The sequence below is a fragment of the Prunus mume genome, linkage group LG5, assembly GCF_029339155.1.
Source record: "Prunus mume cultivar Tortuosa linkage group LG5, ASM2933915v1, whole genome shotgun sequence".
NCBI classification, from domain to species: Eukaryota; Viridiplantae; Streptophyta; class Magnoliopsida; order Rosales; family Rosaceae; genus Prunus; species Prunus mume.
Window position 1 is genome coordinate 712,433 of NC_142702.1, and position 18,815 is coordinate 731,247.

The 18,815-nt window shown below is 40.3% G+C and overlaps 1 long non-coding RNA gene and 1 pseudogene across 21 annotated transcripts; one reads left to right on the plus strand and one right to left on the minus strand.

Moving 5' to 3' along the window:
* Positions 1-150: 150 nt before the first annotated feature.
* LOC103330907 (putative disease resistance RPP13-like protein 1 pseudogene) lies at positions 151-9,500 on the minus strand (annotated as a pseudogene). Of its 20 annotated transcripts, none has more exons than XR_016126871.1 (8): positions 5,434-9,500; positions 5,096-5,210; positions 4,038-4,462; positions 2,244-3,811; positions 1,958-2,123; positions 1,223-1,276; positions 983-1,119; positions 151-744 (listed from the first exon to the last, which is right to left on the minus strand). The product of XR_016126871.1 is annotated as a putative disease resistance RPP13-like protein 1 pseudogene, transcript variant X19 (transcript). The 20 variants fall into 20 exon arrangements; XR_016126866.1 differs by having other exon boundaries at positions 983-1,276; positions 2,244-2,476; positions 3,648-3,811; positions 5,031-5,199; positions 5,429-9,500; XR_016126870.1 differs by having other exon boundaries at positions 5,429-9,500.
* A 4,375-nt stretch (positions 9,501-13,875) lies between these two features.
* On the plus strand, positions 13,876-15,403 carry LOC148916563 (uncharacterized). Its single transcript, XR_016127308.1, has 2 exons — positions 13,876-14,184; positions 15,178-15,403. It is a non-coding gene; the product is annotated as an uncharacterized LOC148916563 (long non-coding RNA).
* The last annotated feature ends 3,412 nt before the right edge of the window (positions 15,404-18,815 follow it).

Below are 18,815 nucleotides of genomic sequence, written 5' to 3' on the forward strand. Positions count from 1 at the left end.
TTAGCAATTTCCAAGTGTGACGACCAAGAAGAGGAAACTGGACTTAATTGGTTTTGAAAAATACAATTGTCCTTTTTTCGGTACTGCAATTAAAAAATTATTCCAAGAAATTAATCTAAATATTTTTGTCCAGAAAAACAAGATAAACCATTCCATGAAAGTGTCATGTTATTAACACAAGAAACTCAATCCAAATTCCTCATTGCAACTTGTTACAACAAATGCATTAGAAAACTGTTTGATGACAAAGTTAAATTCCTCAAAAAGAAAAAATGTGTACAATTTGAAAGGATCACAAATTCCATTTCCATAAGTGATTGTTTAGCAAATACTGGATTTTTGCTGGGATTAAATGATGCAGCCTGACAAAAGAACTCAGATGGGCTGTTCTAGAATTGTCAAGACATGTCATTATCTCTCCTCCCAATCAAAATACTCCATCTCTTGCTTTTGCCAACAAGAACTTTGAGAACAGGCTGCAAGAAGAAATAGCATCCATTTCACCATCAATTATCCCTGTCGTGACCTCGACCAATTTCCTTACGGGAGCTTTGCTTCTCAAGTTCATCAGGGATTGAATTGCCAGCCCCGAACATGTTGCCAGTTTTTTGTAACTCATGAATTTCCATTGCACTTGATATATCTAGAAAGGTTCATTGACTCAGCAGACACTTGAAGGCTGATTTTCTGTCTGAAATGATGATGACTTGAGCGACGCCACGTGTGCACATATTTGGTCTGTTCCTACAAGTCCAAATTAGAAACAACAAATTAATCGTAATAGGAGTCTAAATGAACCTTAGAAAAAGGTGTTTACCACGAATTATACAGCTAACCTAATCCTTGTTCAAGTCCAGATAAGATTTAATTAAGCATCCAACAGAAATGAGGCAACCCTCTCCTTTCAAATCATCAAAGACCCTCTCCTTTCAAACAATCAAAAAGATCCTTGATGGTTAATTATTGTGGGTTTGATCCTCACCTTCCAGCTTGCATCGCAAAGCTTTAGTGTCAATCTCATCAAGTAAGTCCTCTGCATCAAAGACAGCATGCTGGAGCTGTTAATCCACTCTCTCACAGCAGGGTTCACAATTTGCTTCTCCTCTGCATCATTGAGCACTGCGAACAAAATCAACAGTGTTGTCTTAGGTTCATGAGGAGTGGTTCATCGAGTTTCTTCTGCCGAAATAAGTCGATGAACTCGGCTGAAGTAACACAACACCTCGATAGAAGCAGAGATGAGAGCCTCTCTGATCAAAGATGCTGCCATTTTTTCCTGCTTTGGAAGGGGATTTGGATGAAGTGATATTCCAAGGTTTGCAGAACTTGGAAATACAGGTTTGTAAGCAAGTATGAAAGCTGTCTGATATTGTAAATAACATGAACTTGTAATTAAGCTTTGAAAACTCTCTTTCACTTTGAACGACTGTTCTTTGTGGGACAACTTTTGAAACCTTTCTGTGCACTCAAATCGTGTAACTGTGGCCACTGATGTTAATATGCAAAGTTGGATGCAATAATATTGCTTACACTGGTCAAAATGGTACAATATGCTATAAACTTTTTTTTCTTTTTCTTTTTGGTCGGACAAAGATACTATCATATATCACCAGCAAATTCCAATTTTGAATGTTAGCAGAATTTGAAAAGGACTTAATGCTCATGGAGCTATTATAATTGTGGCGGAAAAAATGGTGTAATAGTGGGGCTGAAGTGGAAGAACAAGGGATGAGCAAAGCAGGGGAGAGGAAGATGCTCTCAATTTTATTTTATCTTTCATCTTTATTTGATCATAGTTAGATGACTACACAAATTTCCAACTAGTACCAAGCACCATATTAACTCATTAACGGCACATACAATATATAATATATTTTATAAAAAAAAATTTCTCTCTCATTTACATGTTCAGGTTTCTACATAAAACAAATTTCTCAAGAATAAAATACTAAAATACCTGATTTTCTCGAACTCGAAGCACGGCACCCTTTGTTTCAAATAATTGCAGAACACACCGCTTAAGACAAGAAAGCATACCATTTCTCTTTATCAAATCAGCCCACAGAAAATGGTTTTTGTGTATCACTTGACGCCTCTCTCTCCACTTGCCCAAGATCAACAAACTATAAAAGATGCAAGAATGAGCAATTTAAGGAGATGCAAGCTTTCCCAGTTATTACTGATACTTAAAAATAAAAATGAAAAGTTTGAAGAGCAAAGTTACTTGATGATGACTTTCTTACCTCTTTGCAGAGTCTTTGATCCTACAAAATAATTGCAACACAGCCACTTATGAGAAGCATTTCTAGCCTCCAGTAGAAAATGTTGACAAATCCTTTGTAACTCATCAATTTCCATTACACTTGAGATATCTAGAATAAAGGATCATTGACTCGGCAGAAATTTGAAGGCTGATTCTCTGTCCCAAATGATGATGACTTGAGCAATGCCACGTATGAACATGTTTGGTCTGTTCCTACAAGTCCAAATTAGAATCAACAAATTAATTGTAACAGGAGTATACTTTATAATTGTGGTGATAATACATTCTAAATGAACCTTAGAATAATGCACCGCAAATTATACAGCTAACCTAACCCTTGTTCAAGTCCAGGACAGATTTAATTAAGAATCCAAACAGAAATGAAGCAATGGACAGGAAATGAAAATAAATAACCCAGAAAAAACATTCATCAACAGAATAAAGCAAAAGACAGGAGATGAAGCTACTAGGGAGTGAAGCAGCAGATGGACCAGACGATTAGTATACATTCCTCCATTGTTGAAAAAGAAACAGATGAATGATCACTTTTGAAAAATTGTATGAAATAAGAGGCCTCCTTTTTTATTTTGTGTGGCTAACTCCTTTTAACAGTACAAAAACAATAAAAGAAATAATTAATTACATAATACAGTCATACAGGTCCCAGCCTGATATATGCAAACTACTATTGATTATCAGAAATTTTAAATTCTGTATTGTTGTCTCCCCCCCCACCCCAACATGCCAATGGGGAAGGAAATGCGGATGCGCGAGTTTGTGCCATGCCACCTATGTCAAAAAGTAGGCTTCTGCAGTTCAAGATAAGTAAAACCTGCTTTCATTAGAGGAAACAAAAACATTACAAAACAGGGGACAAGTTATCTACTGGATAAGCTAGACTACTCAAGCTAAACATCCAAACATTACAGGAATGAAATATAAAATACAGCAGCACTCCACTAGTAACATAAATGAATTCTAAAAACAGAGTGTGGTTGAAGACTGACTACGACATCAACATATAAAAGCTTTCATCTCCTGTCTTATAAAAGCATTTTTTCTTATGTCTAATAAAAAACCAAGGCTTAACAAAGAAAATGAGAGGGATGACAAACAGAGCTGAAACAAGCTTAATTCACTAAGAAGATTTTGTAATTCCTCAATGTTCTCTCTCGTCCACATAAGACCACCTGTTGATACTAAGATAATATACATGCAGTACCTAGGAAAGTACAACTTCAGCTCACCTGTTGAACCCTAAACCCTAATAATATACTGTGAGTTTTATCTTACAACTTAAGCTCACAGGTTATCCATAGACATTGAATACAATTTAAACTAGCTCAAATGAGACTCAAGTACATTTTTATTACAAAAATAGTACCTCAAAATGTTGTGCATTCAATGCCTATATTTGGGAATGTGTCAGTTGCGATATTCCAGGTGAACCTTTCTATTTAATAGTAAACCCTCCTCTGGAAATGACACATAAAGAAACCTTGCAAATGAATATATCTCCAAGAGAAGATATGTTGTCCTGTGAAAAGACTGATAATTATTCAGCATTTGAGATTTAAATAGGATATAAGTTGTGATCAGCAGAACAAGCGCAATGAGAAATAAAGCAAATTTAAACAAAATTTACTGAGCAAAATAATAGTAGAAATCAGATTGAGTGTTTGTGTTAAGTACTTTGTATGTGAGTGAGAGGGAGAGAGAGCTCATATCTTATGATCACTTCTTCACCTATCTTGATGCAAGGAATATGAGATACCTTTTCTACATGGAAAAACAATGGTCGATGCACAGATAAGAAAGAGATGGCAGCAAACGCTCTTCTGGCAGGAATTGGATATTGTCACACCCACAAATATGTAGCCTTTGCAGCGAAGAGAGGCGTTCAAGTTCCTCTCCTGGCAGGAATTATAGACTGACAGGCCATAATATATAGAGTGTGAAGAGTGGTATTGAGCAAACGTCTACAAGATATTGCCACCAAGTCCTTGCAAACCCCAGTAATCTCCCACCGAAGGGCTCAGTCTGTCACAATTCAAAATATGAAAATATTGCAGGTTGGGAGGCAAATGACACAAGATTTTGAAGATCATATATCCCCAAATGTCAAAGGCTGTGAGGGTGCCAATGTGTCTGGGCAATGACTTCATTCTGGCATCTACTGACTCTGACAAAAGTAGGCTTCTGCAGTTCAAAATAAGCAATGAATATCGATGAAATCTTTTTCTTTCTTTTTTTTTATAAGAAACGTGCTTTCATTACCAGAGATATAAAAACAATACAAAACAGGGGACAAGTTATCTATTGGATTAGCTATACTACTCAACTACCACCACATATCAGAGATTAAACATCCTAACATTACATGAACGAAATCTAAAATACAGCAGCAGTCGAATCACAACATAAATGAAATCTAAACAGAGTGGAATAACACAGAGTTGCTGTGAAATGCGGGGACAAGGGTTTAACCTAGAACAACAAAACTTAACAAACAAAAGGAGAGAGATGATAAACAAGCTAAATTCACTAACAATTTTGTAATTGCTGATCGATCTCTCTCCTCAACGTAAGACAACCTATTGATACGACAAATATCAGGCCACAACATTAATAACAAACCCGCAGTACCTGGGAAAATCCAAAGATTAATTCATGGCATGAACCTATTAACAGACTATCCATAGGCATTAAATTCGATTTAAACTAGCGCAAATGAGACTCAAATACATTTTTTTCCATATAAAAGTACCTAAAAATGGTGTACATTTGATGCCTATATGCAGGAACGTATCAATTGAGATATTCCAGGTAAACCTTTTCTGTTTCTCCGCCCTGTGACGCTCCCTCTGGAAATGCCACATAAAGAAACCTTGCAAATTTTGAAAAGCTCCCCAAGGGCCAAGAGAAGGTATGTCCTCCTGCAAAAAGACTGCTAATTATTCAGCATTTGATACTCCAAGTAGGATATAATTTGTGACCAGCAACAAAATAACAAAAAGCGTGAAATAATTAGGAATTTGGAGATCAAATTTGGGCAATGTCCAACATGTATTTGGGTTTTTGGAAGAGAAAGAGAACATGTGTTTTGGTTTTTGTATTCAATTAGAAGAAGAGAAGCAGTTTTTTAAAGTAAGAGAAGGCACATACCTCACCTGACTTTGATTTGAGAGTTGAGGGTTGAGAGTGAAATATGGAATAGCTCATATTATATGATCACTTCGTTGCCTATCTCGATGCAAGGAATGTGAGATATCTTGGCCCAATCTTGTCCCGTCTTATTATTATAACTTCCCTCCAGGGCAGGACACCAGAGGATACGCAGATGAGAAAGAGATGGCGGCAAACCCTCTTCTGGCAGGCATTGGAGACTGGGACAGCCAATAATGTATAGAGTTTGAAGAGAAGTGAGGTGTTGAAGTTCCTCTCCTGGCAGGAATTCCAGACTTGGACAGCTGCCAATTTGTAGCGTTTGAAGAGAAGTGAGGTGTCCAAGACCCTTTCCGTCCAAAGATTTCAGAGTTGATAGATCAGAGATGTTGAGAGTGTGAAGAGTGGTAGGGAGCAGCTGTTCCTTGAGCAACGTCTCCATGACACGGTCATTTCCACTGATATGAAATTGTTCAAGGGAGACAAGTGCTTGCAAACCCCAGTACTCTCCCACTGATGAAGCCCTCAGTCTCTTACAATGCCGAATGTAAAAATATCGGAGGTTGGGAGGCAAACCCCCATCTTCTGCAAATGACTCCAGATTCGGAAGATTCGATATCGACAAAGATCGAAGGGCTGTGAGGGTGTGAAGGCGTTCGAGGAATTTCAAATTCGCGCATCCCTGGACAAAAAAGTAACTGAGATGGCTGAGATTCTCATCAATGGAAAGGGATTCCAGATTCTCACAATCCCAAATTTTAAGCGTCGTCAATTTGGGAGAAATGCCCAACGGGAAGGACCTCATTGAATCACAGCTTTGAAATATACTCAAAGAGTCAAGCGATGTTAATTTGGCCAACATCTCATGAGGTAGGAATTCTAATCTCCTACAATTCTCTATAGTAAGTGATGTCAAGGTACTGGGTAGGCCATCTTTGGGAAACGATGACAGCGTTGGACAATTCGAAAGAGTCAAACGTTGAAGACGATTGCAGTTGGGCAAGCACTGTACGTCAACAACATTTTCATTCTCAAGTCGGGACAGGAGCTTTGTCTCTAATAATGATAACAGAGCTTGGCATCCACCACTTATTTTAAATTCTTCCAGAGATTTATAGTTAAGACTATTGGTAGTTGCGGTAGTGGCCCTTCCATCATGTAAAACCTCACACCCATACACCGTAAGCTTCTTCAAGCAAGGCAACTCACAAGGCAAACTTCCTCTCAGCTTCGGACACTCGTATAGAATCAGCTCCTGGAGATGAGGAAAGTCTGGACCATATTCACCTCCACTTGCACTTCCACTTGGTACCCATTCCTCCCACTCTGGCATCTCCCCAAACTCTAGCTTCTCCAAAGATCGAAATGGCTGAGTCACATAAGCTCCATTTCTGCCATAGAATTCAACGCCAATCGTCTTCACAAACTTCATTCTTTCTATACAGAGCTCTTTGAGTGCCGGTAGCCGTCCAACTGGTGGGAGCGACCAACAATAACTACAGTCACTGAGATGCATGACTTGTATGTTAGAAAAAGACGAGTCTCCTAACCAATTCGGAAAATTGGTTCCACCATAGAATCTGATGGTTAATTTCTCCAAATTCACGCAAGGCTGGAGCTTGTCGAGTACATCTTTCTCCTTTTGGGAATCATCAGCATCCTCCGCACCCCATGAAAACTCTAACTCCTTGAGATCTTTCTTGTGCTTCATATTGGCGTGCAGTGCATCCCTCGCATCAACTACATTTTGTAGCTTCAAAATTGATAGTTTTCCTCGAAGTTGCGGGAACTCCTTCAGTTCTCTTATGCCTGACCCAGTAGATTTGCCCACAACAAATGCAGTCAATGTTCTCAAACTTTTCAGTCTACCCATTTGCACTGGCATCTCTTCAATTTTAGTTCCACTGACATCAAGATGATGCAAATTAGTCAACTCCTTCATGCCTGCAGGCAATTTATTAAGAGAACTACAACCGCCCAATGTCAATTTCTGTAAATTAATCAATTTTCTAATGTCTGCAGGCAATTCAAGGAGTGAGGAACAATTTGACAATAGTAATGTCTGCAAGTTGTAGAGATTGCAAAGTACCCCAGGTAACATTTCAATTGGGGTATAGGAAAGATCCAAGTAGCGCAAGTGAATGAGGTTTGCAATAGAATCAGGTAACACAGTGACATTTTGATAACCTGACAATGATAACACTCGTAAACATCTTAGTGACGGCAACAGTTCTTGTAGAACCTTTTTAGTTACATAAGAAGGGAAACCATTTAAAGATATGGGTAGAAAGGTCCGCATAAACTTAGCCCTATTTAATGGCTTAAATTTTGGAGCTGCATCAAATCTTTCCGTAGCATATGAAAAATGCCGAACTTTTTCTATGTCATGTAATTCCCCCCCTTCCAGCCTACGGCAAAATGCCTTACACATGAACATGGCCAAGTCATTAATAAGGTCATGCATTGTGAAACCGAATTTGCTTGACTTTTGAAATAGTGATCGTGCCAATAGCTCATCAAAGTATTTTCTAGCTTCCGCTTCTATGCTCTTTCCGTTCTCGGCTTTTGGAATTAAACCTTCTGCTATCCAGAATTGAACTATATCTTTCTTTTTAAACTCATAATCCTTTGGAAAAATTGAACAATAAACAAAGCATCGTTTTAACTGGGAGGAGAGATAATGGTAACTCAACCCAAGAGCCGGAAGAATGTCACATTTATCAAAGGGTAGCTCCCAAATACTGCTATTTAGTATTGTATTCCATTCCTCTGAATCTATATTGCAACGTAACAAAGCCCCAAGTGTTTCTGCAGCTAAAGGCAACCCATTGCACTTGCGTGCAATTTGCTTGCCAATTTCTTCCAAGTTTGGAGCACTGCAATTTTCATTTCCAAATGCATGTTTTGCAAGTAAGAACCAGCAATCTTTGTGCGACAAGGGTTCCAAGTTATGAACATGAACACTTTGCAGGACAGCTACTACATGTTGGCTCCGTGTTGTTACAATGACTTTACTTCCCCTTGCCCCATAAGTAAAAGGAGTTTGGAGGCGTTTCCAATCGCCATATTTCTCATTCCATAGGTCATCCAACACAAATAAGAATTTCTTTCCCTGGAGTTGTTCTCTTAGTTCAACTTGAAGCAAATTTAGATCTGTCTTATCAGAAGACTTTGAAGTGACTGACTCTAGAAGAGTTTTAGTTATCCTATTAGAATCATAGTCTTCCGAAACACAAACCCAAGCGTGAAGTGGAAAATGTTCTTTCACCTGATCGTCGTTGTAAAGCAGTCGAGCAAGGGTTGTCTTGCCAACCCCGCCCATTCCAACAATGGTGAGGACAGACACATCATCCTTGCTTGCATCATCAGATAACAAAATTTGCAATAGATTTTCTTTGACTTCATCTCTACCATAGACACAAGGTTCATGAACCAAGGAAGTTGTTGTTCTTTGTGAAACCTTCCTCCCAGCACCTTCTGTCAAACCAAGAGCACTTTTCTCTTGTACAAATTGTTCTAATCTTTCTAATAAATCTTTCATCTCAACATTCATGCGTTGATAAAAATCACGTTCTTTCATCTCAACATTCATGCGTTGATAAAAATCACGTACCTTCTTGGTTAAATTGTGGGTTTGACCTTCACCTTCTTCCAGCTTGCATCGCAAAGCTTCAGTGTCGATCTCATCCAGTAAGTCCTCCGCAGCCAAGACATTATGTCTGAGATTGTCAAGCCAGTCTCTCACTAAAGGTTCCTCAATTTGCTTCTCCTCTGCATCATTAAGCACTACGGACAAAGTCAACAGCGTCGTCTTCAGCTTGTTGAGGAGTTGTTCATCCACTTTTTCTGCCGAAATAAGTCGGTGAACTCAGGCGAAGCAATTTTGTCACACAACGTCTGGATGGTAGCAGAGATGAGGGCCTCTCCGATCAAAGCCATATCTTTCTCTTCTCTGCAAGGGATTTGGATGAAGTAATATTCCAAGGTTTGCAAATAGCTAGCACAACTTGGAAACACAGGGTAAACGAAGTATGTTAGAGATAAAATATCCAGTTTCGTTTTCAAAAATTTTCTGTAGCCTCACATGGGGATGGATGCAATAATATTGTGGACGTACAGCTTAATAGCTTTTGAGAAATTGTCGGTGAACATCTTTAAAAGTGGCCAAAGTGGTACAGGATGCTATCAACTTTTTTCTTTTTCTTTTTGTGGGACAGATTATATTCCAATTCTGAATAACGACACAACTTTAAGAGCACTTCCACAGTTAGCCCCTTGCAATGGCAAGGAGCCCTAAGGCGGGTACTATTCACGTGAATAGTATCGCCTAGGGAAAAAATTGTGTTTCCAGCAATGCAAGGCTTGCCATGGCAAATACTATTCATTTTTTTGTTTTTTTCACAACTTTGTTTACTTAAACAATTAATTTGGATAATATTTTCAAATAAGATTTTTGGGTTCCTATGTGTCAATACTATTCATATCGGATCAGATTTTCGGTTTCAAATTTCAGATAAATTTCAGATAAATTTCAAATTTCAGATACATTTCAAAATTCAAATTTCAGATAAATTTCAAATTTCAAATTTCAGATACATTTCAAAATTCAAATTCCAAATAAATTTCAAATTTCAAATTTCAGATACATTTCAAAATTCAAATTCCAGATAAATTTCAAATTTCATGTGAATTTCAAATTTCAGATAAGATTTTCACCCTCTAAAATTGCGCCACGTGTCATCTCTATCTGCCTAAATTTTTCTATAAATGCAGAGGCTTAGCTCATACCTCTCACACCATATCTTCTCTGCATCTTCATTTCTCATATTTTAGATTTCATTCTCTATTCTCAATGTCAGACGACATGGAAGAGGTTTTAGAGAGGCAAGAGCGAGAAAGGGGAGCAAGAATGCGTAGAAGAGCTGCAAGCAAAAGGGCGCAGAGAGAACTAGATGAGCAACTTGGTGTGGCCATTGCTTTGCTGGAGGAAGAAAACCAGAGCCGCCGTGGTTCACGAGAAGGTCGGGCACCGAATGTGGACAGTAGCACCAAAATAGGGTATGGTTGAAACTTTTTTTCCCTTGCCCAGTAGCACCAAAAAACATTTGTGCTTGCATAATCTATATATAAAAAATAAAAAAAATGTAAGGCAATAAACTTTATAAAATATTGGCAATGCAACAAGTAAAACAAAAAATTAATGGAAACACAAGAAACTTTAAAACATATTAAAAAATAATGGAAACACAAGAAACTTTAAAAAATATTGGCAATGCAAAAGTATAAAAATAAAAATAAAAAAATGAAATACAAGAAACTAAAAAAAATATTAGCAATTCAACAAGTATTAAAAAAATTAATGGAAACTCAAGAAACTTTAACCATTTATTAGAAATGCAAAACAAAATATAAATATTGCAAGAAACATTCATATTAATATTGGAAATACAAGAAATAATAACATAATATATAAATTGCAAGAAACATTTAAATAAAATATAATATGACATAGAAATTAATACAGAAAAAAATTACAAATAATTTACCTCACTGCTAAGGTTTTGCCCGCTTCTATGGTTGTTCATCGCTTTTGTCAAGGCATCTCTCCACTTTCCCAACTCTTTATTAAGAATTTTCCACCTTACTAGATAATGCTTGATCCGTACGGGTCGAACCAATTACCCTTTCACAAAATTCCTGATGAATTTTTTTCCACATATGACAGAATTTGATCTCATTGCCCGTTACGGGACAATGACTAACTTGGAGCCAAGCCTCACACAAGCTAATATCTTCCGTCATGCTCCATGCTCCTCCACCGGTTTCACTAGAAGAACCCATAACTTGAAAGAGAAAAAAACAACTTGAAAGAGAGAAAAAAACAACTTGAAAGTGAAAAAAATTTGACTACAAAGTGAAAAATAGTAGAATGAGAAGAAAATGTATGAAGAGTTGGTGTTAAAAGTGAAGAGTATTGGTTGGTATTTATAGAAAAAAAATTCAGTATTTTTTTCGTATTTTTTTAAATTTTTTCCGATTTTTTCTTTTTTTTTGGCCAAAAATTACATCGTTGGATTGGAAAAACCAATCGGGCGCCGAGAGCTTCCACGTGTCATAGAGCCGTTGGGGTTACTGTTCGATTTTTTTATTCGCGAAAAATGGCTGCCGTTGGATAAGTTTAAAAGCGGATCGGATGGCCTAGGGAGCGACACGTGTAATCCTACCGTTGGCGGGGCATGCGCGTCAAATTTTTTTAAACCGGCGCGTGTATTGCCCGCGCCAAAAAATTTAAAGCAATTGCGACGCTCAGCCACGGCTGGAGCTCTGCCAACCTTCCTCGGGCTTGCCCAAGTTCGTGGCTCCACTGTTTGCCCGGGCAGATCATTGCTGCTGGAAACATGTTTTTGGGTTTGCCCCCCCTTGGGCCCTCTGGTGGCAATGCTCTAAAAGGACTTAATCTGAGATGGTGACCTTGCAATGGCATCCCTAGTTGCGAAGAAGGGAAGGTGGAGAAGTTGCTAGCTGTAGGAATTATTATTATTTTTTTCAATCTTCTTTTCAACAAGAAACAAGGATAAAACTTAATAACGGCACCCAGCATAAAATGAAATAGGAAAAAACGGAAATATATCAAATTAAGCTAATTTTTTTTTTTTAAAAATACATGCGATAGTCTAAACTTAAAATCTGAAATCACTAGTATATAAATAAGAACTTTTCTATTCGGGCAAACCCTGTTGGCTAAATTTAGTCAATTTATTTATTCGAATATCAGAATGTATAAATATAAAATGCTTTCACAAATCAAATGTTATTTATTCGAATACAAATGACTCTATACATAGCTTCGTTTTGAAATATCATATATTTCGTTTTGGAAACACTTCTGTAGCCTCACATGGGGATGCGGGGTCGTATATGCAAAATAATATTGGTTTAGCTTCACACTCACACAATTGCTTTTGAGAAATTGCCTGTGGACTTCGTCAAATTGTTTGGGCCCACATTGGCAAAAATGGTACAAGATGCTATCAACTTTTTCTTCTTTTTAGGTCGGACTGACAAAAGATGATAACCGGCAAACCGACAAAAGATGATAGACTATTATCACCGGCAAACCGACAAAAGATGATAGACCAAAAGTGAGGTTTCAATTTGGTGTTTTTGCTTATGTGGTCTTCAATTCCAAGTAATTTGAGGATATTTTTTAATTTCTATCAAATTCTTCAAACTATCATTATTTTTTAAGAGGCATTTCAGTTCACAAATAAGTAAAAAATTCATTTATTTTAAAAATTTACCAAAGACCAAAAGTGCCGTTTTGTGCAATTTCAAGAGGAGGACTTTAGTGCTCATAGATCTAAGCAGTGAATGTTATGTATTTTCATCTTGTTTAATTTTCAATTAGGTCGGATCAATAACACAAGGATAAACTTAGCAATTGTTGTAACACCCCGACTCCGTTTATTTTCCTAATTTAATTTAATTAAGGGAAAATATTAAATTACTCCTGGGTTAAGGGTGATTTTGGTCACTTTCTTATCCGGGAAGATTTTAGGACTGTGAGTGGGGTGGTTGCGTAGGTGGTACTGAGACGAAACCATAGACAAAGTGTAGGCCTGAATCGGAGATTTAACGAAGTTTTGGCGATCAAAACTTGTTCGGTGGCGAACTGTAAATATTCGAAGGGTTTAGTAAAAATATGATTTTTACTATTTTCACCTCACTCTCTCTCTCCCTCCCGCGCACTCTCTCTCTCTCCCGTTTCTCTCTCCCCGATTCTCTCTTTCTCTCTCTTGAATCTCTCGCAATGGGAAGAGCCGGCACCGGTCCCGTTCGACTCACCTTGAAGCTCCGATCATAACCCACCCCATTTCCCGCGGAAAACCCGATTCCGGTAAGCCGACTGTTCGACCGTTTTTCACCCGATTTTCACCACGACGGCGCAGCAGATTCCGGCCAGTTTTTCCGTCGAGTGTGGTATGTTTTCGAATCCTTTCAGTATGCTCTAGCTGATTTTGGGGTAGGTTTGGATCGAATTTGAAGTTTGGAATCGAATTGGAAACCTAGGTTTTGGCCGGATTTCAATTTGAAATTCCGGCCACTTGCCGTCCGAATTGGACGTTGCCGTAGTTGAAAAAGTTGCTCCATTCTTCGAGTAGTATCTAGGATTGGAAGGGTGAGCGTTGGTGTGGAGATTTTCCGTCGCCGGAAATTTCTCTACACACCCACGCCGCCGGCGCGTGTGGCGGCGCGTGGGCAAGGTGGGTGAAGTTGTTTTTCATTCTGTTGAGATCCTTGGGTTGTCACGAGTGCGTAGGATTTCGCGGATCTCAATTTGGATATCGTTTGACTATCGAACGGATTTCGCATATTGTGCGTTATCCGGGTTCGATAAGTTCTGACCGTTGGATCGTTTCCAAATTGAAGTATGTTAATCTAGGTACTCTTAGAAACCTGTAGGAATTCGCGGATCGTGAATTGGAGCCCCGGATGTTCCGATTCAATAATGTGAAGTTTAGGGAAATCGCGATCACCGTGCGATTGGGAAGCGAATTCCAATCTGTAACCGGACCTTAGGATGTTCCTTTGGACGTGAGCGCACCGGGAACTTGGGGATTTAAGTATTTCCTTTCGTGAATTTCCGTTTTGGAAGTACGTGATGTTAATCAAGGATTTGTATCTTGGAATAGGTACTTCGGTTGATCACTCGCAGAAGGCGGACCCTCACGGGGCCGGGCAGCTTGGGATTACTTGTGAGTGGACTTTGTTTTAAGCATATGCATGGTTTTTAATTATGAAAGTTTTGTGCATATACTTTAAATGATGGTGACTTTGATTTAATAAGCCTTTGGCTGATGGATTTGAATATGTTTATATCTTGGCTATATATTTTGAGTATGGACATATATATTTGAGTATGATGAATATGTTGATATGGATTTTGGGATGGCTATCTATATTGTCTATGTATAGAGTATGAGAGGTTGTTGTGGTGAGATTGTGGAAAGATAGGAGTTTGATGGATGGTTGTGAGATGTATGAGTATGATAGGTGAGTACCATTCCCTAGTTACTAGGCTTCCCACACACGTCGTTGGCAGTGCCGGTGGGGTGGGAAGGCCATGAGATTACGGGTCTCACACATGTCGTTGGCAGTGCCGGTGTGTGAGACACTTTCCATACGTGTCGTTGGCAGTGCCGGCGTATGGGGAGAGTATGTATATTGCTTGAGTATCATCACACACGTCGTTGGCAGTGCCGGTGGGGTGATGATACTGTCTGCGCGCGTAGGACTTGATATGAGATTTGTGAGCTACACGTGTCGTTGGCGTGCCGGCGTGTGAGCTATGGAGTTCCGTCCCCCGGTTGGACTACTCATCCCGGACGCGGGTTAGTGTTCGGAAATCCTGCGTACCACTAACAATCCCCCGGTTGGATTGTTTCCCCGGTACATTAGTTTGGAGAGGAGTATATTTTATATTAGAGTCCTAGCTATATATATATATATATATATATTTATATATGGGTATTTACGGGTTGTTGAGAGTTGCATATATTTTGGGAAATGAGTTGTGGGCTTGAGATGTGGAGATGTTTTGGACTTTGGGATTTTGTGTTTGAGTTTTTGGTTTCTGAATTGTGAAACTGCATGCTAGAGCATTATTTTTACATGGTGGGGTTACTATGTTGATTTAAAGTGAAACTTTATTTCTGTCCACTCACATCTTTCTGTTTTGCGCCCCCCAGACAGTAGTTGCTCCTGAAGGCATTCGAGCAAGTCACGAGCTCCAAGCTTGTCGTCAGTTGTTAGGGTTTGTATAAATTCTTTCTACTCCCCTGTTTGTTGTAAACAAATTCTGTAGACGCTCTGTTACTGCCCATGTTAGGCTATTACTTGAGGCCGGAGGCCATTTTGTGTTGGATTGTAGTATGTTAAAAGCTTGCTGGCAGTTGGGATTTTTTATGATGTAAATTGTGCAGGTTGTTTATTGTTGGGTTTGAGCACTTTACAGGGGAGACTCTGCCAAAATTTTGGTAGAGTGTCTTGGGTTTTAGTAAGTGGGCCCGGCATCAGTGTGATGTCGGCACCTAAGACGGATCCGCCTCGGTTTCGGGAAATTCGGCGGGTCCTGTCAGCTTGGTATCAGAGCATTAGGTTCATTTTCCTTCGACACTAGCACTTTTGCTGCATTGTTGATCTAATGATTCGATGGTTTCTTTGTGTAGAACCATGGCAACACGCCGACCGAGAACACGAGGTCGTGGTCAAAGATGGGGCCCAAATCCTCCACCACCATCTCCGTCACCACCTCCTTCACCTCCAGTTCCATCTCCTCCACCATCTCTACCTGCCGGAGAGAATGCCCTGGACTTGCGCCATGTGCTGAGTCAATTCACCCGCACCATGACTACTGCTTTGCGGGGGAGGCGAGTACTGAAAGTTCGGAAATTAAAAGGGTGAAAGAGCTCGGAGCCAAAGAGTTCATGGGTGGCCCGGATCCGGCAGATCTTGAGTCTTTGGATTCTTGATGTGGAGCGGATCTTTGAGGTACCGGAGTGTCCGATGAAGATAGAGTCCGTTTGGCTACCTTTCGCTAAAAGGGAATGCTTATCACCGGTGGAAAGCTGCAAAAGGGCTATGGGAATCCATTGCTATTACAGGAGGAATTCCAAAGAATCTTTTCGATCAGTTCTATCCACCTTCCTATCGCTATGCCAAAAAGACAGAGTTTTTGTATCCGAAGCAAGGATCAATGTCAGTGGCCGAATATGAGCACAAGTTTAATGAATCGAGGTTTGCACCGGAATTAGTGGCTATGAAGAGGACCGGTGCGAGCGTTTTGAAGGCGGTCTATGGTGGAGATTCAGTCCGTGGTTACTGCTAGCACGTATCCCAACATGAGAGCTTTAGCTCAAGGCTGACAGAGTATCTAGGACATGTGCCTTGGAGTGCGAGGAAGACGCCGGAGAGATGCGCAGGATTGGGTGGCCTAAGTCGGTCCATCCAAGAGAGGAGGATCTAGTTCAGCTCGCTAGTGGTGGATGGTCGGTGGACGAGGATCCGCCTGTAGTGGGAGATCCGGTTCTCGCCCAAAGATGGACTCGCCAGAGCAAGACTGCATCTAGCACAGCTAGGACTCCCTCTAGGCGCATCGGGTTGGACGTGTTACGCTTCGGGCAGGTGGGGCATTTTGCAAAGGATTGCCCTAATTCCTTTCAAGGGGTAAACCAAGCAGCGGCGGCCCAATATGCTATTTTTGTGACAGTTAGGGCATACTAGGAGGATTTGCCCATTGATTTACCGGTGATGTACCGGTGGGACTGGAGCCCAGGGGCGGTACTATGGGTCAAGATCGAGTCGGGTGGTGCTACTTCCTCGCACGGATCTTCCAGAGAAGGGCACCGTCATCTTCTCGGGAAGAAGTGGCAGAAATTCAAGGGTCACCTGGGCGTTCTACCACTCAAGCTAGGGTGTTCTCTATGACCCAGCAGGAGGCACTGAGCCACTCCGGACGTGATTACTGGTATGATCCCTATTTTCGGCTATCTTGCTCGTGTTTTAATTGACCCGGGGGCCACACATTCTTTCGTAGCACACAATTTCGTACCCTATGTCAGTGTGAGGCCGACACCCATGACAGGAAGTTTTAGTATTTCTCTACCCACAGGGGAAGTCATGTTTGCAGACCGGGTATTCAGAGAATACCATGTTCAAGTAGAAGATGCATGGTTGGAAGCCAATTTGATCCCTTTAGAATTGGTGGATTTGGATATCATCATGGGGATGGATTGGCTAGAGAAGCATCATGCGTCCGTGGATTGTTACCGGAAGGAAGTGACATTCCGGAGTCCAGGACAGCCTAAAGTAATTTTCCGGGGGGAACGTAGAATTCTCCCTACTTGCCTTATCTCTGCTATTACAGCTAAGAAATTACTAGAGAAAGGGTGTGAAGGATTTCTAGCTCATATCATCGACACCCGAGAGATCACCTTGAATCTGGAAGATATTCCTGTTGTTAGTGAGTTTCCTGATGTCTTTCCAGATGATCTTCCGGGGTTACCTCCTGAACGGGAAATTGAGTTCACTATTGAACTTCTTCCAGGCACCAATCCTATCTATCTAACTCCTTATAGGATGGCACCAGCTGAACTCCGGGAGTTGAAGATTCAGTTGCAGGAATTAGTAGATATGGGTTTCATCCGACCTAGTGTTTCCCCATGGGGTGCACCGGTGTTGTTTGTGAGAAAGAAGGATGGGACCATGAGGTTATGTATTGATTACCGGCAGTTGAATAAGGTGACAGTACGTAACCGGTATCCTTTGTCGCGGATTGATGATTTGTTTGATCAGTTGAAGGATGCCAAGTATTTCTCTAAGATTGATCTGAGGTCAGGATACCATCAGTTGAGGATTAGAGAAGAGGATGTCCCTAAGACCGCATTCAGAACGCGGTATGGTCATTATGAATTTCTAGTGATGCCGTTCGGGTTGACGAATGCTCCAGCAGCATTTATGGATCTCATGAACAGAGTGTTTCGACCTTATTTGGATCACTTTGTGATTATGTTTATAGATGATATCTTGGTTTATTCTAAGACTTTGGAAGGGCATAAGAAGCACCTGAGGTTGGTATTGAGGACTTTAAGAAGGAAGCAACTTTATGCCAAATTTAGCAAGTGTCAGTTTTGGCTGGATAGAGTGGTGTTCCTTGGACATGTAATCTCAACGGAAGGGATTTATGTGGACCCACAGAAGATTGAGGCTATTGTGAATTGGGCTGTACCCACAAGTGTAACGGAAGTGCGAAGTTTTCTGGGGTTAGCAGGTTACTATCGTCGATTTGTGGAAGGGTTTTCTTCGATAGCAACACCTCTCTCACGGTTGACAAGGAAGGACGTTGTATTTGAGTGGACGGAAGAGTGCGAACAGAGTTTTCAGGAGTTGAAGAAGCGGTTGACCACCGCACTGTTTTGGCTCTTCCTGATAACTCGGGGGGCTTTGTGATCTACAGTGATGCATCTTTACAAGGATTGGGATGTGTTTTGATGCAACATGACCGGGTGATTGCTTATGCCTCGAGGCAACTCAAAAAGCATGAGCGAAATTATCCAGTCCATGACTTGGAACTTGCCGCAGTAGTGTTTGCTCTGAAGATTTGGCGACATTACTTGTATGGTGAGACCTGTCAAATTTTCACGGATCATAAGAGCCTCAAGTATTTCTTTACCCAGAAGGAACTGAATATGAGACAACGGCGCTGGTTGGAATTGATCAAGGATTATGATTGTACGATTGAGTATCACCCAGGCCGAGCTAATGTGGTTGCAGATGCATTGAGTAGGAAGGCACCTGCGAACTTAGCCCATATTAAGGCGGCCTATCT